The 25,408-nt window shown below is 38.8% G+C and overlaps 1 long non-coding RNA gene across 1 annotated transcript in view; it reads left to right on the top strand.

Annotated features, from left to right (window-relative positions):
- LOC113844751 (uncharacterized) overlaps positions 1-20,434 on the top strand; it is a 111,258-nt gene extending 90,824 nt beyond the window's left edge. The window contains exon 5 of the long non-coding RNA XR_005269414.2: positions 16,624-20,434. This is a non-coding gene — a long non-coding RNA (uncharacterized lncRNA). The remainder of the gene's footprint in view (positions 1-16,623) is intronic.
- Positions 20,435-25,408: the final 4,974 nt, after the last annotated feature.

Below are 25,408 nucleotides of genomic sequence, written 5' to 3' on the forward strand. Positions count from 1 at the left end.
GTCAGTGCTAGTACAGAAGAGCCCTGAACTCTGTTTTTACTGTCCCTTTTGATTTCAGCCTTAGAGCCTTAGGGGCAGTGAGGGAATTACCACTAAAACTCTGGAACCATAAAACTTAACGTCCTAGTGACCACCAAGTTTAGATTCTGCTCATAAGACCACTTTCACCCCTTTGGTGTAACTTCAGTAAAGACTATTATTTCTCAGAAACTGAATTATTTTTGAGTTAAATCATTCTGTTTGAATCTCTTGTATTTTGCCTTACCTTGCTTTGTCTTACGTGAAGGCTGCTTTGTTAGCCTCCTTCCAAGGCTCAGAGATAACAGGACAGAGGTGCTCACAACCAATTCCTAGCTGAAACATCTTCCTAAACACACCCTTTTTGTTGGAAGGTATAAATTACTGTGGTGAGCAGCTTAGTAGATCAAGGGAAAGTTTGAAAAATAAGAATGTGTTGTTTTGGCTCTGTTGGGACTCTTAAATATGCCCAAGTCTATGGGTGTTATTACTCTGATGCTCTCTGGTAAGACAAGAATATGATAAATTCCTTAGATTCATGTTTAAAACTACCTCTTCCTAGCAAGTGCTTTCTGCTTGGCTATCTTCCTAGTGCGTGAATGCTTATGGAGCAGAAATCTCAGGAAATAAGCAATTAAACAAATAAGCTGAGGTGTACTTGAACTTATCTAAGTATCTGTTGTTTCTCATGATTATAAATTTTTGAGGGAAGTGGATCTTTCTTTCTTATGGATCTCCAAACTGTAAAGTTTAAGTCATGCTGGATATCCTGAATGATCTAACTTTCTTATGGTATGTCTTTTTGTTTGTTTTTGCATTTGCAAGTGATTTGAGGATTAGAGAACAAGTGTAAGTGGGGGCTCTCATCATTTAAAGTGAATTCAATAAATGTATGAATATTGCTAATATCCACCTGAATGTTTCTGGCTAAGGTGGTGGTGACAATTATTACATCTTCACAGACAAGTTCCTTGTTCTCACAAAATGTTATTCCTCAACAAACCACACTTACAGTGTAAATATATTATACTTCCCTTTAATTTTCCAACCTAATTAAAGAAATAAACAGTTGTTTCCTGGCAGCCTAACTTCTTTTGTTAACTCTTTTGCAACCTATAGTTTTTATGAAAATACATATTTAATGAAGTTTGCCACGGTAGCAAACAAAAACATGATAAACAAGACTGTTGTTTGAGCCTGCAGATAATTAAGTTAAGAAGCATGTGATGAAACACTTTCACTCCTTGAAAATGTTCCTACAAGCTATTAAACTCTGTTATCTTATGATTTCAACGGCAAAAAATTCAATAGTTAAAAACTGCAGAATTTAGTCAAAGGTAAGGGGGAGTGGAAATACTGAGAAGAGAATAACATGGGTGTTCCTGTCTGTTCACTGATGCATTATTGTGTCATGAAGGTTGTCACACTTCTGGGTCCCTACACTCTGCTGAGTGCTGCTAAGTGTCTTTGAGATGAGACTTCAGAAATGCCTCCATAGTGCTCTGTGGACCTTTGACCTACTCATCACCTTGATTAGCCAAACACAGAGCAAAGATAATAATCTGTCAGGCATTTTTAATCAAAGCTCTTACACATGGTTTGTGCCCTGTCAAACTTAAAATGCAATTAGGTTTTGGCTTTAGCAGCCTGTCAGCTGCAGCCAGATTGGGCACATCAGTGCAAACAGTGCTTTCTTCCTAAGTCTAAGTACTTCATTTCTGAAAGTAGCTATCTCAGCCATCCCAGGCAAGTCTACCACTGTGAACGTGTAAAAGAAAATGTTGTCCCAGATACCTTCTAAAAAGCTAAAGCTTTATATAAAGACTGCCAGTCGAATCCTGCTTTGTGCCACCTGTGATGGTGGCTCTTCTGGTATGTGTTTAATATATCAGGGTAAGGTTGCAGCCAGTTACTCAATTTACTAAATGCTGCCTGTCTGTGGGCTGAACTACAAATCTGAAGATATTTCCTTGTCTATTCCTACATCCATGTAGGGTGGCCAGGAGGCCTGCTGCTTGGCATTTGTTGCATGGGGAGCTTGTGCCAGACTCTTGAGAGTGGCTTTTGGTCTGACCTCTACTACCCCAGGGGAAAGTAGAAGAGGCTGCTGTCCTCTGAGATGAGATTTTAGGGGGTCAAGAACTAGACTGTGCTGATGTGTGATGATTTCAGTGGACTTTTCCCAAATTATACAGAGGTGCAGTTGGAAGCAGAACCTGTCTGCACAGGAAGCTGACTTAGGCTTGTTTAAATAGGTATGCTGGCCACCTACTCCTATGTTACTCAAAACCTTGCCTGTAATAGGTTAAGGTCCAGCCCATGAATCCACTTCAATGGGAAGATCTGCAAGGGAATATTTCAAGTGCCATGTTCTTTCACCTCAAGTCAGTATCCTGCTCCAGCATCCTACACGTGACACAGTGGGTAGCTGAAGCACAGTCATGCTGAGTGAGGGGAGACCCATCGCATCAACTGTGCTCTTCTCTAACAGGGATGCTCTTCTCTAACTAATGATGCAGCAGGATCAATAACGTGTGAATGGTATCCAGCCCTCAAAATGAGAAAAACTATGCCTTTGTAAGAAAACGCAGAAATTAGGGAAGATTTCCTTTTGGAACTTGTAGGAAGAATATTGGCAAAATAAAACTGCAGCTTTTCTCTCAGCATCAAAATGGAATAATATTTTTCTACCCTTCATTTTTCTCATCAAATAGAATATCTCTTAATTTCTAGGTCATCTCTCATAGCTTCAGTTTAATAACCTTAAAAAGAATTTTTGCTTCGTCTTCAAAATGAAAAATTCCCACATTGTTTTTAGGATTTTTGTTTCCTAACAGAAATCCAACAGAGGCATCCAGAAATCTGCTGAGACCAAGTTCAGAACAGCAGTAGTACTGATGAAGCTGGAAATTCATCCAGAATTCAGGAGCCAGCTAGAAAGTCTTGATTTACTTCATTCAGAAAGTTTAATTCGTGTGAACAAAGTACTGGTTTGTTGCTATGTGTCAGGAGCTTCTGCCTCAGAGCCTGAACTGGAGGTGCTGGCAGTCATCCAGATTGCCGTAAGGTCTAGGTAATAATCTGACCTTGTTCTGTGGGTATTTAATAGCTGGAATGCCTGTCTCAGCTTGAAATGGATTCCATCTGCGCTTGACTGCAATAAACCTAAGTGCCAAATACAAAAGAGCAGAAGAAAATGAAACTGGTTCAGTTGACAGTTTGATTCATTCTTTAAAAGTTCATGTAAACCCTGTTTGACATCTCTATTCCTGCTCATGCTCAAGTCTGTTGCAAAGGCAGAGGGGAGGGAAAAAGGATTCAAGTGCTACTTCACAGAATTCGTTCTTCTGTTGTTGGAAAAGTGAGCATTTGAGCAATTTTCCTTAATTCTGCAAATATAATGTAGCATCAAAAGTTAAAATAAAAGGAAGAATATGAAAGTTCCAATTAAATGTATCTTGGAGAAGTCTTGAGGACTTCTTGTAGTAAGAAGGAATTCTTCATACGAAATGCCTGTACAGCCAGGCAAAGCGTTGCCTGCTTTCCCACAGAGGCTGCCTAGCTGTGGTGCCAGGTATTCCAGCAGGGTCTCTTGCTCACACCCAGCTGCATTTTTCTGCCCATGCTTTGTGTTGGTAAGGAGCGAAGAGCATTTTAGAAATGTTTCTAGGGTGAATGGACTGGTTTGTTATCTCCAGAAAGATGACACCAAAAAAGTGCTACTGTTTACAACTGGGCATGTAATTTAAGTCCTCCTGATAGGCTTGATCTTGGTTATTTTCCTCAACACAATTCCTCATTTGTTTTGACAAACACCACATATTTATTACAATCTACCTATACAATGGAAAGGGGGGAAAAAAAAAAAAAAAAGGAACATTGTCTCTCTCAAGAAAACAGGTTCCCTTGCTTAACTGTTTCTTAATTTCTTAGCCATAAAATTCCTTAAGAAAATCTTGGGAAGCCCTGGGCTACCTGATAGCTCTGCTGTTTCTATGTGGAAACAAGCATGCTTCTATTGCTATAATCACATCCATACCAAGTAGATTGCAATCATGTCAGCCCTGCAGCTTCTGTGGATGGGGATTCATTCTTGTACCGTCTTGCTTAGTTCTTATTCCTACAGGCAGCTATCCACAGCATACCAGGTTCACAAAGTATGATGCTATTTCTGCAGGCCTACTGCATTGCTAAATACAACATAGAGATTGTTGGTGACTGCTAAGTAAACAATGAAAGATAAACAGAATAGAGAGCTTTTTCTGACTCAGCTGTATTGGTAGCAAGACTAAAACACATTAAAATGTTGCCACAGAATGGTGGAACAAGGTAATATTATTGCTCATTTGGGAGAGCCAGAGCTATTATTTCAGAAGTGTGGGTACTGCATTAGTAATTACTTGCCTTTTGAGCACAGAGACATTTACTTGATAAGAATGTGGAAAAATTTTCTTGATGCTTAGAAGCTTCAGAAACAGTGTCTGAAGAAACTCAGACAGATTCAAGTTCCTATGCCCGCCTGACAAATTGATCAAAATTCAATGCTTGTAGAAGCTTTGGAGATATTCTCCCGTACCAGCTGCTGTATCTGAGAGACTAATGAAATATAACCACAGTACAAATACTTCTAGAGTTGAGTCCTTAACAACATTTTTGTAAGTTAGAAAATAAATTTCAAGCCTTCTAATCTTGCTGGTAGTTGGACAGATTTGGAGATATGTAATTTGAACATGATATGTAATTTGAACATGATACTCTGCTTTCTGCTTAAGACAATCTTGAACTAAATTGTCAGAGCTACTAAGAAAAATACAGAATACCAAGATATTGCCTAGAGATGAGATGTCCTTCAGCACTTCATGAAATCCTTACAAAACTACTAAAGGCAATAGTAGGGTCTGTGTAATTCAAGGTTTGGTTCAGCCCTTGGAAAGTGCACCAGTTTGAATTTTAGGCCGTAATTCCAAATTAGGGATGTGCAAACGTTTAAACTTGGCTTCATTTAAACATGGTAAGAAACATGAGAAAGTTTGAGGGAACAGACTTGCACTCTGGCAATGCTTCCCTTCCCTCCCTTACACATTTTATGGCAAGATAGTCATGTCTGTAATGTGAAGTAAATTCGGCTTTAACAAAATGCCTTGTTATTCTGATACTTCTAAAGCTCGTTTGGGTCATTACACCTATTAATCAAGAATGCTGGGGCAAGGAGGGTGTGTAATGCTGATGTCTGAACCCTGAGGGACCTACAAAGAAAACAAAGTTGAGACTGAAAACTGGTTCAGGATACATTGTGCTTTGGAGTATCATCTCTAAGGTGAAAAAGTTTGCTTCTTAGCTCACAGATGTCAAATTTCATGACAAAGAGCTTGTTTCACCATCTGTGTTTGAAACAAGGCTCCAGAGAAATGAGAGCCTTTTTCAATGAAAAGGGTACCTTTCTTATAATTCTTAAAAGATAATATGGAATTTTTGTTCACCTCAAGATTATACCATTCCTCTATTCTAAATATGGGTTTGCATGTGTTTTTTCCTCAGACCACACCGCTGTTGTCAAAACTGTCTAATTTTCAAAGACTGCAGAGAGAACATTGCAGAACTGAGAATCTGATTTGGGAATACTATGTCAGTGGTGTTCTGACAGTGTTTTAACAAGGGGATCCACAAAATAGTTCTCTTTTAGCAGCAGCGAAACCTCTAGGGAAACTTGTGGGTATATGTCTGCCAAGATGAAAGATAGACTGAGATTCATGGTAAGATTGTAGAATATGAAATATGATTGTAGTGTGTTTGTGATACATTTCTACTGTTATTTGGGTAATTAAAACAAAACAAAACAAAAAAGCAACAAAAACAAACAACAAGCTTCTAACAGAGTACAACAAAATGGTTTAGAAAGCAAATAAGACTGAATCTTTTTGGATTTTTTTTTTTTTTTAACTGAAGGGATGAATCATGAATTTATGAATTGGTAGCAGAAATGTAGGAGAGCCCTCCACTGTGCACTACTTGAGTACGTTAAGAACAAGCCCTTGCAGATGAAAAATAACAAATCAAAGATTTTGGGAAGATGCTGCATTCATGGGATGCGTTCTTGTTATGACTGCCACAACAGCGATGTAACTCAAAGGTCTGAGGCTGAAATGAAAATCCAGGACCTGGACTGCATGGGGGATGTCTGACCTGCTGCAGGAGCAGTCTTCCAGCCAAACACCCCAGCTGCTCTCAGCCTGCCTGGAAGCAGCCACACACAGTTACCAGCTGGTTTACTTCAGGCCTCAGAACATCTGTCCTGCTTTAAGCCATCCCCTGGTACCTCTGTTTTGGGGAGAGAATATTGTGTAGGTTCTGTCCATGCACCATCTCGGTTAATGAAGAAATTCTCTGGAAGGATGCTGGGATGCTGCTTATGCCTAATCTCTTAATTTGTTCCCTTCAAAGCACCACTTAGCGATGTGTGAGAGAAACTAACTTCAGAATTTATAGTTGGTGTTAAGCTAGTTAACGGGATAAGGGTCAGAGAGGACTTTTCAGTGAGATTTGGTAAAGGACTTTGGTAGTTTCTGCTTGTTTCTGGCATCAGGAGATGTGGTCCCTTTTTTCAGATGTTTGATCTCAGAAATTCTTTAGAAGTAAAGGGACTGCAGAATGCTCCTTACAATGTCCGTGGTCTTTCCTGCTGTGTTACTCTGAGACACTGGTTTTGTAAACTTTGATTTAAAGGTATTCAGAGGAGCATCCCATAGCTCAGGAAGGGGCTTTTCAGGGGATGCTCTGGCCTAAGTCTCCTGTGTGGCAGTGATGATGGGGAATTAATCTTGGTGGTCCAGGTTTCTGTCTCTCTCTCTCTCCATTTTATTTTATTTTTTTTTACAGGGATTGTTTCTTGAGGCAAGAAGTATGGACATACCAGCTCTTTTACCATTACTGAAATGCTTCATCTTTCTTTTCAAAGTATCGTCTCCTTTTTAACTTGAATCTGCTACCATGGAAAATGAAAGAGGAAGAAAATTGCCCCAGTGAGTTTCCCCATCTCATACCCCTTTTAGTCTTGGAGGAGGTCTCTTGAGGTCATGGGACTGAAGCTACTGGGGACATTTTTCACTCACCCACAGTATAGGAAGTTCATTGTGCAAGGATTACATTGCTCTCTTATCTAGATACTCTATTCTTTAATTACATCATAGTTTTTCTGTTACTGAAGCAAGAGTTTTGATGCTCATGAAGTCACTCAACATGGAATAAATGGGCTCAGACATCAAAGAGGCTATGGCATTTCACATCACTGTGTCCCCAAACACTGCTTTCCCTGCCTTTGAGAGGATCTCATTTCCATAGTTATTCTGGCATTGGCTTCATCCCTGCAAATTCTGCGTTTGGTGAGACACAGCATCAGGCTGAAGAGGACCTGTGGATGTGGAGTGGAGGGACCCCTCCGCTACTGAGCAGGGTAGCAGAAAGACTGTGAGGAGTTCAGATGACTGCAAGCTGTCTGCAAGTCAGGCTCTGCTGGAGAGCCACCTTGCTGTGTTTTGCAACCTTTGTGTGAACTTGAGACTGCTTCAGCCCCCCTAGCAGTGTAGACACTAGACACATTCTGTCCTTGTTCCCAAACATATGCTCTTTGTGCTGTGCTCTGTTTTATTTGCCTCCCCTGAAAATAAGGGAGGTGGCTGATAAGCAAGGACGAGCAGTATTTCCAGCAAGAAGGGCTTGTAAGTACACCTGGGAAAAAACAAAGTCTCCCATGTTCTGCCTGGGGCCCTCAGAAGCTTTTTGATAGGGCTTTGACCTGCACTGTGGAGGAGTGCCAGGGTGGTAAATCACAGGACTGCACTGGGGACATGGGTACAGCTGGCCAGAGGTGTCTGATTCAGCCAAAAACATGAACTGGGAATAGGGAGAAATAACAAAAGGGAAGTAGACTGGAAAAAAAAAAAAAAGAATTGACTGTACATTTTTTAGGAATCTCTTCAGTGTTCATTAATTCTGAGATGAATTGTGATCATTAGTTTTGCAAGTGAGATCACCCATGATATGAGTCTTTAACGGGGATTTATGTAGCAGAAAGTAGACTGAAAGTACTCAAATTTTCTGTGAAACTAGCAATTAAAGATCAGTGGCTTTCAGGCACTGGATATTAAGGCTGGAACTGAATTTCTGATTCATAGGTAAAAAACTCACTGTCAACCTCTGGAAATTCTTTATGCATTTTTTTCTCCTATTTTTCCATCATTTCTCTAAACAAAAGACTGACCTTGTAGTTAAAGCATGTGGCAGAATATGTGTTTGTGTTACTTCAGTCAGGTAACTTAATCATTCACTATATTAACTTCTCAATAGCAAATGCAAAGATCTTGAGTTCCATAGAAATAGTCAAGACTATAAATGTGAAATTATCTGAGGGATGGTAAAAATTCTTAAAATTATGTTATAAAGAAATGATGGCACTTGCAAAATGCCAAGTTGAAAGGGGAATTTGTGTTAGCTAATACTTCTTTCAGGGATCTTGTGTTGGTGTTCTTGGCAGACTGAGCTTTGCCAGTCTGTTTGCCTTGTGCATACCTGGATGCCATGCTCTGTGTCTAAAGAATAAGGATTACAGCACTATATGATATTTCCTACTGTCATTTGCTTTCATGTTACCTAACACAGCTCAAAATCACATTAGCTGTTGTTTTTTTTTTTTGTACTCAAAATATCTGCCAGGTGTTTTTTACAAGTTTGTCCTCTTCCTTTTCTTTTCTTTTCTTTTCTTTTCTTTTCTTTTCTTTTCTTTTCTTTTCTTTTCTTTTCTTTTCTTTTCTTTTCTTTTCTTTTCTTTTCTTTTCTTTTCTTTTCTTTTCTTTTCTTTTCTTTTCTTTTCTTTTCTTTTCTTTTCTTTTCTTTTCTTTTCTTTTCTTTTCTCCCTTCCTTTTTCTTCTCCCCTCCTCTCCCTTCCAATCTTCACTTTAGCTTTTTCTCCTCAAAACTCATGCAATGGTGAGATAAAATCTAATTGTGTTTTTACAATGTGATGGTTTGGTTCCCAGGAAAATAGCATTCACTAATAAAAAAATGTCTTCACATTTAATTTGCCTAGCAGGCAGCACTGGTAGTAGGTGAAAAGGCAGTGTGCTGCAGAGACCAGCACACTCTTAATATATACTACTGTATGCCAGTCCACAGCAAATGAATTTGTTCATAAGTTCCTGATTTTTTTAATACTAGACTCGATTTGCATTAGCTCTCCAGTGCTAAAGTTTTCAGCTTGAACAATTCTTCATTTCCTGTAATTAGATCTTATTGTAAATCCATTGGCAAGATTTGGTTTTGATATCATCTTATGTCATTGTATACTTGCATTGGTCACATGGGCTTTGTTGGCACACCAGAACTGAGACTTTTAGTCACATCGGAAAATACATTAATTGCCCAATTTGAGTTTGTCACAAATGCATTTGAATTTGCTTCTAGTAGTCTGATGTCAGCAGTAGTCTCAAATTTTAATGAGATCTGGATTTAGTGAAAGCATTCACAAAGACAGTTCAGATAAATTGTGCGTTCTGGTGAACTTTTGAAAATCACTTTGATAATTTGGGATCTTAAATGCTGTAGATGATTCCTTGATTTAAAAAGGCATTGAACCAAAATCTAGAATTAAACATGGGGAAAGGTCAGAATTGGGTATAAAATGCACAACTGGTTTGTATAAGAGCCACTCAGGATACACAATTCAAGTAAAACATTTCATTCAACTGTGTTTTATAATCTACAAAGCAGAAAAGGTTCTGCTGAAGTGCACTTGAAGGAAGTGGGCAGGAAGGGAATGAAAAGGGATAAGACTGTGGTGAGGAACTTCATAAATCCAGCTGTAATTCTTGAGGATGAAACTCGTCTTGTTCGTGATGAGGCAGATGCGGAGGAGAGTGAGAGGCGCTGACTCGCAACTAAGGGAGGCTGCTGGGGAGCTACCACTAGGGAAGAAAGAGGATGGGGATGGTGGTGGGCAGGAGCAGAAGGCTGAGAGGGAATGACCCTAACCATGGTCCACAGTTTTTGGAGCAGGTTTGTGTCAGAAACAAGAAAGGGACAGGGGGCTTCTGGTGATCAGTGTGAATCCACAGTCAGCAAGTAGGGACAAAGCACTTTACTGTGTGTGCCATGCACCATCCCATTTACACAGGTACTCACCCTCCCTAGTTCTCCCTGAGTCGTCCTTTACCTTGTTTGTGGGCATCCGAAGGCTCCTGCTGACCTATATGGTGGCAATGTGTGGGACAGTAGGACTTCTGTATTTCCAGTTTGTTTTTGTTTTTTATGAGTACCGAAGAGAACTCACAGAATAGCCACAAAAATTACTGAAATTGCAAGTCAGTTATTAAGATGCGAATGAAAGCCCAGAAGAACAACTTCCATTAGAAGGGCAGTGGGATGGATATGGGATGGTATGAAAATCAAACAGCTCCATAGCTGATGTGAATGCTGTTCAAGAAATTTGTATCAGAGTATTTGTGCTCTTCTGTGAATTCAGAAATTCTGTTAAAAATACTCATATGGTATATTCCAATGTTTTATTTTGCCAGCAGCTGATCACTGATAAGAAATTTTGAGAAGTGTTCATTTATCATTTATTTTTATTTGACAGTACTTGGAGTATGAAATTAAGAACCTCTTTGTTGGTACTTAATCTCCACTGAGCAATCAGAAGCTCTTTAGTTTCTACTGCTATTTCAGAAGTAACATCCCTAGATACTAGTTCAGTCCTGACCCAATGAAATGAACACATTTTTTTTTTCATTAAGTTAAATATCCTGTTATTTAAATGGACCAGAGATATTACTTCAGTTTTTGAGCACCTAGAAACTATCAGCCATATCCTGACTCCAAAGAAGTCAGTGTAAAGTCACCATCCATAGTTATAGGACCATGTATTGACATGAAAAATGTGACAAGAATTGATAGGTTATGTCCAGTATAACACGCTAGGATAAGCATTAAAAAATGATATTTGAAAGGTCCTTGTCAGAAAATGAAGAAGACCAGCTTTATCATTTTTGTACAGATGATACTGATTTCCAGTGTGAGATTTTACTAAATATATAAAACTCTAATAAATAAATAATAAAATACTTTTATTTAAAATTACTTTTTTTACTTTTTATCACTTTAAAATGAAATAATAAAAACTTTAATAAATAAAACTTTAAAGAGCAACTGAATAACTGGTCAGATGGACAAGATACACACACAGCTTGGTATAGTTATAGAGAATGTGCGTGTATTCTGCACTTTAAGAATGATATGTCTTTATATTGTCAGAAGATGCTTGGGTTTGTGTTTTAAAATAATATGTAAGGTGCTTTTTTCTTATGCAATGTTTAGTGTTTCTGATTAATTTTGAGTTTGCCCTTCAGACCCAGTACAGAAACACAAACAGGATACCACACAATCCTATTCCACTGGCAGGAGCTGATGACAAAATAGTAGCACTGACTGCATCAGTCTGCATACTCTTTCCCTGATGTGCAGAGGAATGCTGTACAGAGCTGTGTCTGTAGCAGAAGCTGGTGAAACCCTTCTCCACCAACTTGTGGGCAGGCATGCTTCTACCAGGTGACTTATGAAGATATTAATCACAGGCTTGATTTGCAGTCTGGCCTTTATATTTCATTGAATCAAATACCCACCTGTCCCTACCATAATGTATTTTGTTCTTTTTATTTACTACATCTAAAGGTCTTGAAACTTTCTCTCCATCCTCCAGCTGGTAGCTACACAGAGATACCCTTCGCTCTATCAGCTGGCCCACTGTGACAGCAATATCCATGACTCAGTTTTCATACTTTTGGGGTATGACCTACTGACTGTCAGTTCTGGCTTTGGAGATGATTTGGAAGAAGAAATCACTTAAGAAAGAACACCTGGTAAATTTCTTTTTTTTTTTTTAATTTTTATTTTTGTCATAGAACAAAAATTTTTTGTCTGAGAGACACATGGCAGGTACATCAAGAGGAGAATTTCCAAGTTTTTCTGAGCTCTCCCTTTAGTTTGGGAGGCTACTGAGATATTGGAGTGTGGGGGAGGAGGGGGCAGAATCCATCTGCGCATGCGTGAACCCACTGCTTCAAGTGTAACAGCTGTGCTGCTCTTAATGCTCATATGACTGTTAAGACAGCTCACTTTCCTGTGACAATAAGGAACCAGTTTCAGGTTTCTTGGTTTTGTGGTCAAGTTAGATCTTACAGACCATTCTGGGGGAAGTACTACAGCAAATACAGACTTATGTCTTCTTTGAAAGGTTTACTATTTTATTACATAATAAAAGAGCTCCACTTCTGACTCATCGTATTGTTTTATTTCCCCTAATATGTAAATGAAACCACAGAGTTGTTTTGACTGGAGCTGGTTATTACATCCCTAGATAACCCATCAGCAACTGGCAGCTTTGCTGAACTAAAGCTGAAGATATGTAAATTAGTGACTGCGTACTCCACCTCTGGCTGCTCTCAGAAGGAAACAGTGATGTCTTTAACATAACAAAATTCTTTGTATTTCAAAACAGACATATTGAAAACTAGAACTGGGGAAACTGTGAATTCACAAGAAAGAAGTCACTATTTTGAAATAACATGCAGTGCCCTGCAGTGGCAGGTAGTCCAAAATGGCCAGCTTTAGTCTGTAAAGTTATTTTATCTTGTGGTGAGTGAGAAGGTGTATGTGAGCAGCACAAACCTGACTGTGTTGCTGGAGGAATTTGCAGTGAATACTCAAAGTAATTTCAGGGGACAGAGGAGGTTGTGACTCCCACAAATTAGCTGGAGCAGGAGGAGTATTGGAGCTGTCATGCACCCTGTGATGAAGAATGACATCGGACAGCACATCCAGCCAGCATTGCTGTCTGCTTATGTAGAACCTCTTTAGACTTCTGACAATCATATTTTTTTTTAATTTTTTTATACGCTTCAGTTTTATTGGGCTTGATAACCTCTTCTTAAGGAGAATACTTCCTTTATTTTCTGAGAGAGATCACAGAATGAAAACTGCCAACTTTTCCTGAAACACAAATTTCCAAGAAAGATAAAATGAATCCTAAAAATTGCCGTTTCACTTTGTCATGTGGTTGTTTCCATTGTGGGATACAGACCCATATTCCATGAAAAGCATGGAATACTCTGCACCATTAAGATGGCCAGTAAATGAAAGATGGAGGGAAATCGTTCCCATTCCACCACCACCACTCGAATCCATCAAGACAACTTACTGAATAGCTGATGTTTTCCTAATGATTATAAGATGACTTTATCCTGATTCCAAAGAAATCTGTCTGTATGGACATTTAAGCTCCCCAAAGCTTCCCAAATCTGAACTGATTTGAACACATTTTAGCATCTTTTTACTTTTTATATGGCACAAACATTTATAAAGAACAGGGTCACCACAGATGCTAGTACATACACCCTGCTGATGGTCAGTAGAAACTTGCAAAACACAACAACCAGAGCATCACAGGAAGCTTAAGCTTCCTAATGGGATATTACCTATCCCTGTGCCCTATACATGTGCTTTGATCAGTGAACAATGCCAGTGAAATCCTACAGGGACTTAGGTCGGATTCTCAGCCTGTGGGACTCATGCTGGCACAGCTCTGCAGTACCACTGTCTGTTCATCTCATGCAAGACTGTTTTTTTGTTGTTGTTTGTTTGTTTCTTTGTTTCTTTTCCTTTTCTGTAAAAGGCAGTTTCTGCCAGCTGATTTGACCTCAGAGGAAGATTCGTAATAAGCAAGTAGCTATGTCAAGGGGAGGCAGTAGCTCCAGCTAGGCTGGCTTTCATCATGACTGAGGTCAACAGAAACTTGAACTTCTGTGCCAAGCCTGGGTAGGAGGTAGTCTCTGATCTGAAGCTTGTAGTAAAGGTCAAAGGCTGCCAGATGTTACTGGCAGTGCCTTGTGCCATCCTGGGGTTCCTGTTACATCTCTGCTGCAGGAACCCTCCCACACAGTCGTGGGGCTGAGCTACCAAACAAAAGGCACAGAAGGAGTTGCCAGCAGGCACTGTAGTTTCATACTGTATGAACAGTGCTTTCTCCTATAAGGAGAACCATTTATTACAATTTCTTAAGTTGAAGTAAAGAGGATTTATTTAAGTTTTGACCAGGATCCCCTTTTCAATAATTAATCTTTTTTTTTTTTTTAAGAGATGTGGCTTTAATTTTTCCTTTCTAAATGCAGATGTGCTGAAATAATTTGTGAAGAGCATTAAACTTATTTGCCTACTGCTGGTTTTCAGTGAAATATATGAAATAGATTTATTATATTTTTATATTAAATGTGAAATGGAGTTGAAGATCCTCTAGGACAAACACTTGTGGTTAAGTATTTGAAAAAATGAAGCAATGTACATAACTGTATGCAGTTGTATATAGGTTATGTACCATTGCCTTGTCTATATTGCTTATTTTTTTTGTGTGCCACTAACGGAAATATACCTGTGTTCTTTCTACTACATTTCTGAGTTGCTTGCAAGCAATCCTAAGGAAAAACTTGAGCAATTAACTGTAAGGAAAGGGCAGTGTAAATGTATCTCCCCATCATGAAATGGTAATTATAGTATCGTCACAAGGTAAATTCATGACTGCTAAAGATTTTAATTCTGATTCTTTTCTCAAATGCTTGGCTGTGCACCATCACCTGCTGTCTAGCAGTTGTGAATAAACTTTGCCATCAGTTATTTGTAACTCTGTAACAGATCAGAAAGTTCCTGTTTTCTTAAAACAACATGCTTTGTTGCAGAGTTGACTTCTATAGAAAGCTGTGTGGTGACTGTAGGAATGTGGCTGTCTCATACCCCATTCTGTGTCTGTGGTGTTTCTGCCAGCTGGTTCATGGAGCGGTGCCAGGCTGACCACAACCTACAATGTGCCTTGAAGTTCCCTGTGGATTGTGGACCAATGTGTTCTTCCATGAGGATGCTTATAGTTAAGTCCTATGTCCTCTAAATTCAGCTGGTTGAACACATACACACAAAAGCAGAAGGCAGCATTTCTCATGCTAAGGATAATATTTGATCGATGCTGTTTTACTGCAAAATTTCTATCTCATCCGATCTATCTACACCATTAAGTCAGCTATACTGGACTGCAGTCTGTACTGAAAGGGTGTTTTTGCTGGACTGTGTAAACATGATAGATATCTTGTTTATTTTAGGCAAACAACAGTTCCTTTGTCAAAGGGATTTATTGTTAGGATTATCAGACTAAAGTTCTCTGAACTGATTTTCATTCTCAGATGTTAATGTATAGGTGGAGGGAATTGACACAACATCTAAAACTGATATTCTTATTACATATTCACACAAGCATTGCATAGGAATAGTAATGATTAACTTTTGAGGTGTGTGTGTGACACCTGACCACAGAAGAGATTCTGCAATGCAGGGCTTTCTCCCGCTGTTTCTCATTGGAGTTAGAAATTCCATAACTAATTGGCAGATAGCACAGCGTTGGCTCACCGTATTAGAGGAGTTTACATTTTGGAATATCATAAATGCAAGCAAGCTCTTTGCTCAGTCATCTGAAGTAAGACAAACAATAAATACTAGGTGTAGTGTTTTCTCATGGTGTTTCCTTACACTAGCTGTTACCACGGAAAGGAAGTAATGTTGTTTGTGGCTGGAACCCACATTTGTCTGACTTTCTAATGTTGGGGAAAGGTTTAGTGGAGGTAGGGTGCAACTCCACATTGCACTCGTTACGTCAATACCTGTTGTGTAACTTTATTTAGCTTTGCACAGAGGAATTGAATTTGCATTTTGAGTGCTCTGAGGAGCATACTAGGGGATTTTGCCTATGGAAAGATGCAATATACAAAGCCAGTTAAAGCTGTAAGGTAAAAAATTGAGTGATACACTTTTAACTCAAAAGCTTTCAAGTTGAGTGGATTTTGGCAGCCCGTGAATCTTTGTTCTGCAACTCTGTACTGTGGGGTTGGAGGCTGAATCTAATTTGCACCCTTCTATTTCTTCTCTAGCCCACAGAGTGAAGACTGTCCCTCAAAACTCCCATGGTTAAGCTGCAGGGCAGCACAGAGTTAGGAAGTGATAAGGAGTGTCAACAGTGTGTGATAGCTGCAGGGATTCTTTGCTAAACGAGATAACATCCCCTTCTCCCTGTAACCTAGAAAGTTCTGGTTTCATTAACCTTATGCTTTCTGCCTCATGACAAGAGCAGAACCTAGTAGAGATTATCCTCTTTGGGATCTGGGGGAGATGGGCACAGCCACTTCTGTTCACTAGGTTAGATTCTAAATGGTCTGCCTTTCAAATACAGGAATGAATGAGCTCTTGTATGTGCAAATAGCAGTCAGCTGTAACATGAATTGAGTATTGATAGCCCACAGGTGCAACTTGGAAGAGCCCTCTGTACATGATCACCAAAAAAAAAAAGGCATTGGATTACATTTTTGACCAAAAAAAGGCTTAGTACAAATCCATCGACACTTTAAATATAACACATTTTCTTTCCTTTTTTCTACCTATGTCTTCTCAAGCAGCTTTAAAAAATCTTATTCCTGTTCAAGTCCAGGAATTTACTAATATTGTCCAACTGTTTCATCTGTGTAACAGACACTTTTTCTATGGACCTGTTGTGATGCATTTACTCAGGATGATGTCAGAACCAAGGGAGGAGCAAGAGAACACAATTTCCAATATGAGCAACTCCAGGCACATCCTCATACTCCATGGTATGATGGTAAGCAGAAAAAAAAATGTTGTCACTCCATGAAAGAAGTTTCATCATTCTTTTGGGAAAGTACTCTGTGGAAGTTCCCTCACACAAAGCTTTCTCCTCACCTTGACACTTAAATTGTTTGCTGAATTAGTTATTGACCAACCAGTAGTCTGCCCTGAATAAGGAACTGTAGGTAGGTTCACACCCAGAATCTCAAAAGACACCCCATAATGGCATGGAAACTTATGTGTCTGCTTCTGCTTTGCTTTGCTCAAAAAGAAATATAAACAGTCACCTCCTCTCCTGACTTCCTTTCTTTGTGTCCCAGTCCAATTACGTTGCTGCAGGCAACAAGAACTGAAGGACAGTGAGCTCACTCTCTGCTACCCACCCTTCTGAACCTGTATAGCTCACCCTGTGAGACCTGCTCCTCGGATGAAGCTACTTGATCTTCATGTCTTCACACTCCTAGTTTCTACCTTGCATCTGAACACTTGGGACTTTACAAACTGGCTGAGTGGTCATCTTATTAGCACATTGTTTGATGTTATATTGCCTGAAAATGAGAACAGTATCAATAACAACACTGGGGTGTGTGACAAGTTCTGTTAGTCCCACTGCTGTTAAGGCTCAAGACAAGGCATTACAGTGTGCTTTGATGTGTGTTGTGTCATACATAGTCACAAAGACACGGGACACTGCAACGGAACTATCCTCTTGTTTTTTTTTTCTGCCAGTGTCTGAGTTCAGCTAGGTGGCCAGATTTTTCAAGGTTGAAATCAGAAATAAAAGGCTGTATTTCTCAGAATTCTTAGAAGCAATACTTAAAGTATTACAGTCTTTGTAATCTGGGACCCCCAACAGAAGAAGGACATGAATTCAGTGGAGTGGGTCCAGAGGAAGGCGATGTAGATGATCAGAGGGCTGGAGCGCCTCTCCTGTGAAGACAGCCTGAGGGAGTCGGGGTTGTTCAGCTTGGAGAAGAGAAGGCTCTGAGGAGACTTTAAGGCAGCCTTCCAGTGCCTAAAGGGGGCCTGCAGGAAAGCTGGAGATGTAATTTATCAGGGAGCCTGGTGATAGAACAAGGGGTAAAATCTTAAAAATAGAAGAGGGTAGACAGAGGTTAGATATAAGGAGGAAATTCTTTACTCTGAGGGTGGTGAGGCCCTGGCACAGGTTGACCAGAGAAGCTGTGGATGCCCCATGCCTGGAGTTGTTCAAGGCCAGGCTGGATGGGGCTTTGAGCAACCTGATCTAGCAGGAGGAGTCCCTGCACATGGCAGAGGGTTGAGAATTTGATGATTTTGAGGTCCCTTCCAACCCAAACCATTCTATGATTCTTTTGTTTCTTTATTGCCAGTCATACTTCTATTATTTCTAGCATTTGTATATGTGACTGTTAAATACAATTCTAGCTGGCATATGGATCAGTCAGCAACTAGTACAAAATGACTCTTTAGGACCAGTGTGTGCTTGTTGTTAACAAACCTAGAAGTCTTCCCTGCAAAAGAGGAATCACAGAAAAAGAGTCTGTGTTCCCTGCTACTGTTTGAGACAGGATATTGGGCTCAACTGGCTTTTGGCCTGATCTGGAGAAAGGCATTCTCATACTTTGCTTCCTATTCTATTTTTTATTTGCTTAGTTATAAACCTAAGGAGAGATGAGAACTGTTAAGTATGAAATTGTATAGGAAAGCAGGTAAATTAGATTTGGAAAGACTTGCCAGTGAATTGGAATAGTTTCTGGCTGGAGAATCATCTGCAGTAGCATGGTGCTTTGCCATAAAATACTTAATCTAAAGTCTTGTATAATGACCTTTGCTGTACCAAAGCACGTATTTCTTGAGATGGGGTTTTTGGCTGCAAAACACCACACTGGAAAAACCTTCAAGAAGAGAAATTTGGAGATACTAAGGCCTATCTGCCGGAATGGACTAGCAGATAGATCACCTTTTTCTGCCTGCTCTATTAGCAGTTTCTCAGCAGCTACTAATTACAGCCGTTCAGGCTGTGATTGTTGTTTCATTAATTAGATACCACATGTTGTTTGCTTCTCTTTGCTGCCCATCTTGACTAGCCTTTGACTGTGAGTGCAATCAAGCATTTCCAAGGTAAATGGTACATGATCAGCGGCCATGCGACAAAGATAAAAATTGTCCTAGGGATTGTGCCTGTAGTATCAAACAAGCAAATCTTGATTCAGCAGTGTAAAGATCCCATGTTCAAGTTTTTTACTTGGATCAAAACTTGCTGCAAATATATAAAGTGTATTAGAAAAACAAACAAACAAAAAAAAACATTTAAACACAGGAATATATGTTGTACTGTGCTTTTATATTTCGGGATTTGTTCATTTGGCAAGTTAAACGGTACCATTGAAATCAACATATGCTTTTCTTCTCATTGTGTTTTACTGCCGTAGAGGTGGTGGTATCAGTGAAAAGGATGAGTTAGTTATAGAAATGTTGCATGATACAACACAATCTATAGGCAGGTTACCAGAGTAACTTCCACAGGATCTGAAACTGAGACAGAGACCAAGACTGCAGTTGTGTCCATATGGGCTCAAAAAGCCTGTCATTTCTGCATTCCCCAATCACAAAAACTGTTCTTGAGGGTTTTCTCAGTTTTGAAAAATAAGAAAACTGTCTTTCTTCCTTCTTGGATATGGCTTTCTTTTCCCCTAAAGAAGCTGGTCATAATCAGCTGCAAACTGTTTCTGTGAGTACCAGGCTGTACTATAAATCTGTAAGTTAGCTTTCCTGTAGCATAATTATTCATTGTGATGCTTATAACATAGCAGTTTTACGTGCTTGCCTTCATGCCAAAGTAGCTACTACTTTAAAATACAAAGGAAGCTGAAGATTGTATAAGCTATGTGCAGATGAGGTAATGAATGTTTGGGCAGAATCTGAACTGAAAGCAGCAGGTCCTTCAGCGTGCAACAGGGAAAAAGCCCAGAGCAGCTGACTGGAACCAGCAGCTGAATCACTTGCACCCAGTACAAAATTGCCATTCATTTGGCATGAACAGAAACATTTTCCTGGTCAGGAATGGAGATGGCAAATACTCAGGTCAGGGACCACACAGAAACACAACTCGAATCATCGATATTAAACCATTCTTCTTACAGCTGGCATATAGGTGCTCACACCTCCCCTTGTTTCTTGAACAAGAATCCTTCTGCAAAGACCTCAGTCAGAAATGTTCCATGGCAAGAAATTGAGTTGCTGTGGTCAAGTATGAAACAATCTAAATCCTATTACGCTTGGACAGTTGATATGTCAGCACAGCTGGGAATGGCAGAGACAAAACAGATTTTAAAAAGATAAGATCCCTTCTTATGTCTCTTTGCCTCTGTGCTTAATTACTTTGGCTGCAGACACCATTGCTGGAAGCAAAGGCAACTTTTAAAAGATTTCTCCCCCCTTTCAAATAAAAACAAGATTAATGTGTTAGCTGATTCATATCATAAACATTCAGACAATGACTGTTCAGTTTCAAAATTAACAAAGAAAGCTGATACTGTTGAGAACAGAAAAAATAAATACAGATTTCCTGGTTTATGGTTACAAATAAAAGCACTGTAATAAAGGACAAATTTTCATGGATAATTAAAAAGGAGAAAAAATATTACAAAATTATAGTACAGCACAGGACTACAGAAAGTGTGTTTCTGTACTGAAAGAAATGGCATTGACAACATTATTTTTTGAGGTTCTGTATTTTTTATTTACAAAGAAATACATTGACAATTGTTGAAATATTTGTAGTCTCCCTGTTAGAGTTCAGATCTACTCTAAACACCTTTTTAATGGACAAAGATGAACAGAAATTCTGTTGTGTACTTCCATATTGAACTCATGCATTGCTGGACTCCCTACTGGTTTGCTGCATGACTAACTACATAATACTAATTATGCAAAGAAAAGAGAATAGATTAGCTTTCTGTCCTTGAAATTCCGTGATGTATGACTCAAGACGGTATTGAAAACCTGGGTTTCATATTTCTTCAAATTTTCCAGTGGAATTTCAAATCTCTGTTGAGAATTTTAGATTACTGTGGTGGACTTACTCTTTTAAGAGATCATTTAAAAGCATCTTAGACTGTGGGCCAGTTTGAAGAACCTCCATTCCATAGGATATATTAAAAAGGTCTAACGTGCATCCATTCCCTAAATGAGCCAAAACATAGCTATAGGTCTCCTGATCCACTCTTTGAGAAGCAAGGCAGCACACTTGGGTCTGATCGAGAACTATTTTAAAACAGTGGGTTTTTTTTTTCCTGTCCTCAAGTCCAGTGGTTCCTTCATCTTCCAGCCAAAGCCTGCACACATGCAGGAACCTTGGTCAGATTCAGAAATGTCTGAAGTAAATTTCTCTGTCTAAACATTGTAGATTTAGTATCCAAGAGGCTTTTTTTGTGAACACTGGACCAAAAGCTGTTTTCACTGAAGTCTAAGCTGAAGCACACGTTATATTAGAGGGAGAAGGATTAAACCTGTCCTATTTTTCTCTTTAAGCCTGGAACATTCATTTTTCCACTGTACAAACTGTGTAAGTTTGCATTAATTTAAATTTGTCTTCTATCTGGAAGGGAACATAAATTCAAAACATAAGGGCTTTTCTTCCAGCTTTCTTTTAAGAGTGTGCTGTGAAGGTCCAGGAACTACTCACAGATTGCCTTATCTTTTGCTGTTTATTAGCGTAAAACTCTGTAACTATTACATAGTTTTAATTACTCCTAGACTAGTACAAAACAACCTTATTATTTCTGTAATTATAGTATTAATACCTCTCACACTTCTACAGAAACTTATTTCTTAACATGACTAATCTTAATCTTAAAGCTAATCTTAAAGTTTAGATTTATATGATAACACATGAGATTGAATTCTGAGCTTTCTGAATTCTGCATTTTTTACTAAAATCACAGCTTCTGGCTGTTGTGATTCCAAAGAATATCTGAAGAGCATAACCTGGCTCCACCCTGAACACTAAAAACAATACCAGAAGAAGACAAAAAACCTTGTTTAAAAAATAACTTCTTGGAGTAGTTACATCTGGGAACTGAGGAAGGCCAGTGGGGTGGTAGCCCCTCCTAGCACCTTTTTTCCATTATCTGGTACGTAACAGAAGGGAGGATTTGCCAGTCCAGCAGTCCCACTCTTTTCTCTATTCTACTGTAATTGCTAGAAACCATCACATGTGAAGGCTCCTGAATTTTTAGCACTTTGGGTTGGTAATACTGTAGTCCCATTTATTGCAACATGACTTCAGTAAAACTAACATTCACAGAACTTACGGGAGCTAATGTCATATCACAAAACAACTACTGAAGTCATTTCAGAAATTTCCTTTGACTTTCAGAAGTTGAGGGATGCTTTACTGGTTCATTTGTGAAACATCTTTGCTTTCCAAATAGATCTTGTATGACCTCATTTGTTAACAGTCATAGGTGGTGTTGAAGCTCTTATTACATAATTTGAAATATATTTTCACAACCTTCAGGAACCTGGAATTTTCTGACAGATTATTAATGATGCAACAGGGTGCCTATTTCATAACAGGGCACTGAATCTTACTATGAACTCCTGGAATCCCTTAAAAGATAGGGCCATGTTCTCAGTTTGAGTATCTAGGCCTTAGCACAAAATAAATATATACATAATAATTACTAAGCAAAATAGCCACTTGTTGTGACTTCACTTTTCTTCAAGGTATATGCCTGAATACCTTAACCCATGTCCACCTTCCTCTCCAAAATAGCACTAAATGCTGATGAGAGAAGTATATTTCATAATGATTGTACTTTGTACTGACTTACATCCACTAAGAGTACAACTGAAATACTGTCGGTACAGTATTTCATACATAGAGGTCTGTATGCTCTGCTTATCAGAAGTCATAGGGCAGAAGTTAGCACAGTGCCAAGTCTGAGCTATATGCCCTCTTAAGAGGGGTTCAAGCCAGCTTGTGAAATACCACGTAAACATAGCCATAGTCAATACAGCTAGGCGCAAGAATAACTCCTCTGCTCTACTTTACTGTCCTCTCATTAGTGCCATGATAACAGCATGGTATCTGAGCAATGTGCTTGTATATAGCACACATTGTGTTCCCCAGAGAAGGGAGTGTGTGCATAGTAGCAGGGAAAGAAGGAGGGGTTTGTTTGCTCTTTATAGACAAGTGCATTTGGAGCAGAAGGCAATGATGTTTTCTGACTTCCTGGAATGTTTCATTCAAGTCTTGGGCCGTCTCTGTAGAAAGACCTGTTTTCTTCTTTTCCTCTGCCAAAAAGAAGCATCACCTTTATGTCCAGGTTTCTTACTATTAGGAAGGGCAAAGAATTTTTATCTGCTATCATCCTCCTGACACTTCAGACATTGTTTGAGATGTTCTAGTGCCAGTCCCACATAATGCTGACAACTTCCTCAAGGTTTTGCAATATACTGCCAAAAGGATGGAGAGGTTCAAAGTGCCTTTCATTACCTTTGGCAATTTTCCCTTTCCTCGAAAAATAGGAGGAACAGCACTGCTTTTTTTACTTTTTTTTTTTTCTTTCTTTTTTTTTTTTTTCCCCCAGCTCTTCCCCTTATCACGGCTGCAGATCACTTAGCTTGGCCTACACTAGCCAGTGCGAAAGCAGCAGTCCTTCATCTTGTGCTTCATGTGCAGCCTATAAGGCCTTTTGATATCACAAGGGCCATAAGGACATAACAAGCTTATACTGAATAAAAGGAGAACATCACATGCTGCTTACAGCTTATTATTTGTTTCATATTGTTACCTCTAAGACATCAAAGGCTGCTTTGCAAATCTCTGTGTGAAAATTAATTCTTAGGGCTGCTCAAATATAATAAAAAATAGTAAGCTGTACTTCAAATACTGTGCTATTAAACAGGTTAGTACTTAAGAATAGAATATTCCCTGTAATTCCACAAAAATTAAAGCATAATGAACCCTGAAATATAAAATACCTGCAAGGTGTTGTTATAACCAATATCTTTCTCTTTCAGCAGCATGCTTACCCTTTGCGTTTCTTTTCTACTGTGTTTCCATTTTGTTTAAAGTCACTCACTGAACACTTTGTCTTAAGTATGTGTTAAAAGCATGACATCACTTGCTGTACAGGTGTTCCTATCTATTAATAAATACCTGTTGTAATGATGTATAATTAAATAGATGTACTTCATTTGAGAAAACCAATTAATGTCTAAGAAAAGTAGATGAATTTTAAATGATTAATACAATTCCAAAACTGAGTGTAATTTCTCAGTAGATTCTTTGCTGACTGCATGTTAGTGTAGATGGTTTTTCATCTGTTTCAGCTATATTCTCCACTTTATTTTTCTCCTGCATTGATCTTTCTTCAAGTGTGGCAAAGGAATAACTGAAGAGCGGTATGCAAGCATCCAAGCATTTTACAGAGCACACAATAGATGCTGTCTAGTTATTGTCCGTGCTGACATGATTTTCCTGCATTACCAGATCCTAACACCAACAGAGAAGTCTTATGTATTGACTGCCTTTTGGTAAGGGAAATGCAGACTTTTCCAGGGATATTCTTATGGCTTAAAATAGTGTAATGGACTGCACTGGATGTTGCCTCCTTTTTCACCTTCAAGCAGATGTAGAAAGGCTGTGATTGTTTCCTGGAGACTTGTTGATCCCAGTCCAGTAATGCAGTTCTGGATTTTAAAACACTGTCTGATCCCATCACATACCCATTGCTGACAATCACTGGCTCTAAAAAATGAGACTGATTGATCAATCAATTGATCTAGTTCTCTATTCATTTACTCACCTTTCCCTGTCTCTGTCATTTCTTAATTGAAGTGAAATTCCTATTAGTGTAATAAAAAAGATAAATATGTTATCAGGTTATCTGGGCTTGTACTCAGCTAATAACTTTGTTGCCCAAGGATTTTATCCTTGCCTATTACTAACTTGCTATGAATGCCTGAAGAAAAAAATGCTATATGCAATTTTAGAATGGCAAAAAAGTAAAATAAAATAAAATAAAATAAACCAAAACAAAATAAAATAAAATAAAATAAACAAACAAAAACCACAAGTGTCCTGCTTCCTTTGCACAGAAGTTGCCTGACAAACAAAAAATGCTGTTTGAATTTAAGTCAATTAGTTACTACTGGGTTTTTCCCCTTACTTTCTGTTTGATATGTTATTTCCCCCACCTCCACCACTATATCCTGGCCAAAGGAATGGTGACAGTGGATTTCAAACAGTTACAACATCACACAAGAAAGGAGTGAACCTCACTTACAGTGACCAACTTGCATCTAAATTCTAGTGTTAGCACAGATTGTAGCATATCAGATTTATCAAATGTAAACAACAGATTTATGATATAAACAGCAGACTGGTGTAATAGGAAGCATTGTATTACTCCACTGAAAAGCAGTGAACCATTTTTATATGCATGCTCCGAGGGAGGAATTTTTGTGCTTTCTTGTATTAAAGAGGACTGGTATCTATAGTTCCGCAGCAAATCTTACAGAGATGACATTCTTTTTTATTTCTGCCCCATATTGTATGAGTGACTATAAAGATTTGCAAAAGCATATCGTGGACATAGGTACCAAAATCCCACTGACTCCAGGCAATCATTTACTGTAGTAAATGGGATTCATTCTTAAATCACGTCTGAAATGTCAA

This window comes from Anas platyrhynchos, chromosome 14, assembly GCF_047663525.1.
Source record: "Anas platyrhynchos isolate ZD024472 breed Pekin duck chromosome 14, IASCAAS_PekinDuck_T2T, whole genome shotgun sequence".
Lineage (NCBI taxonomy): Eukaryota > Metazoa > Chordata > Aves > Anseriformes > Anatidae > Anas > Anas platyrhynchos.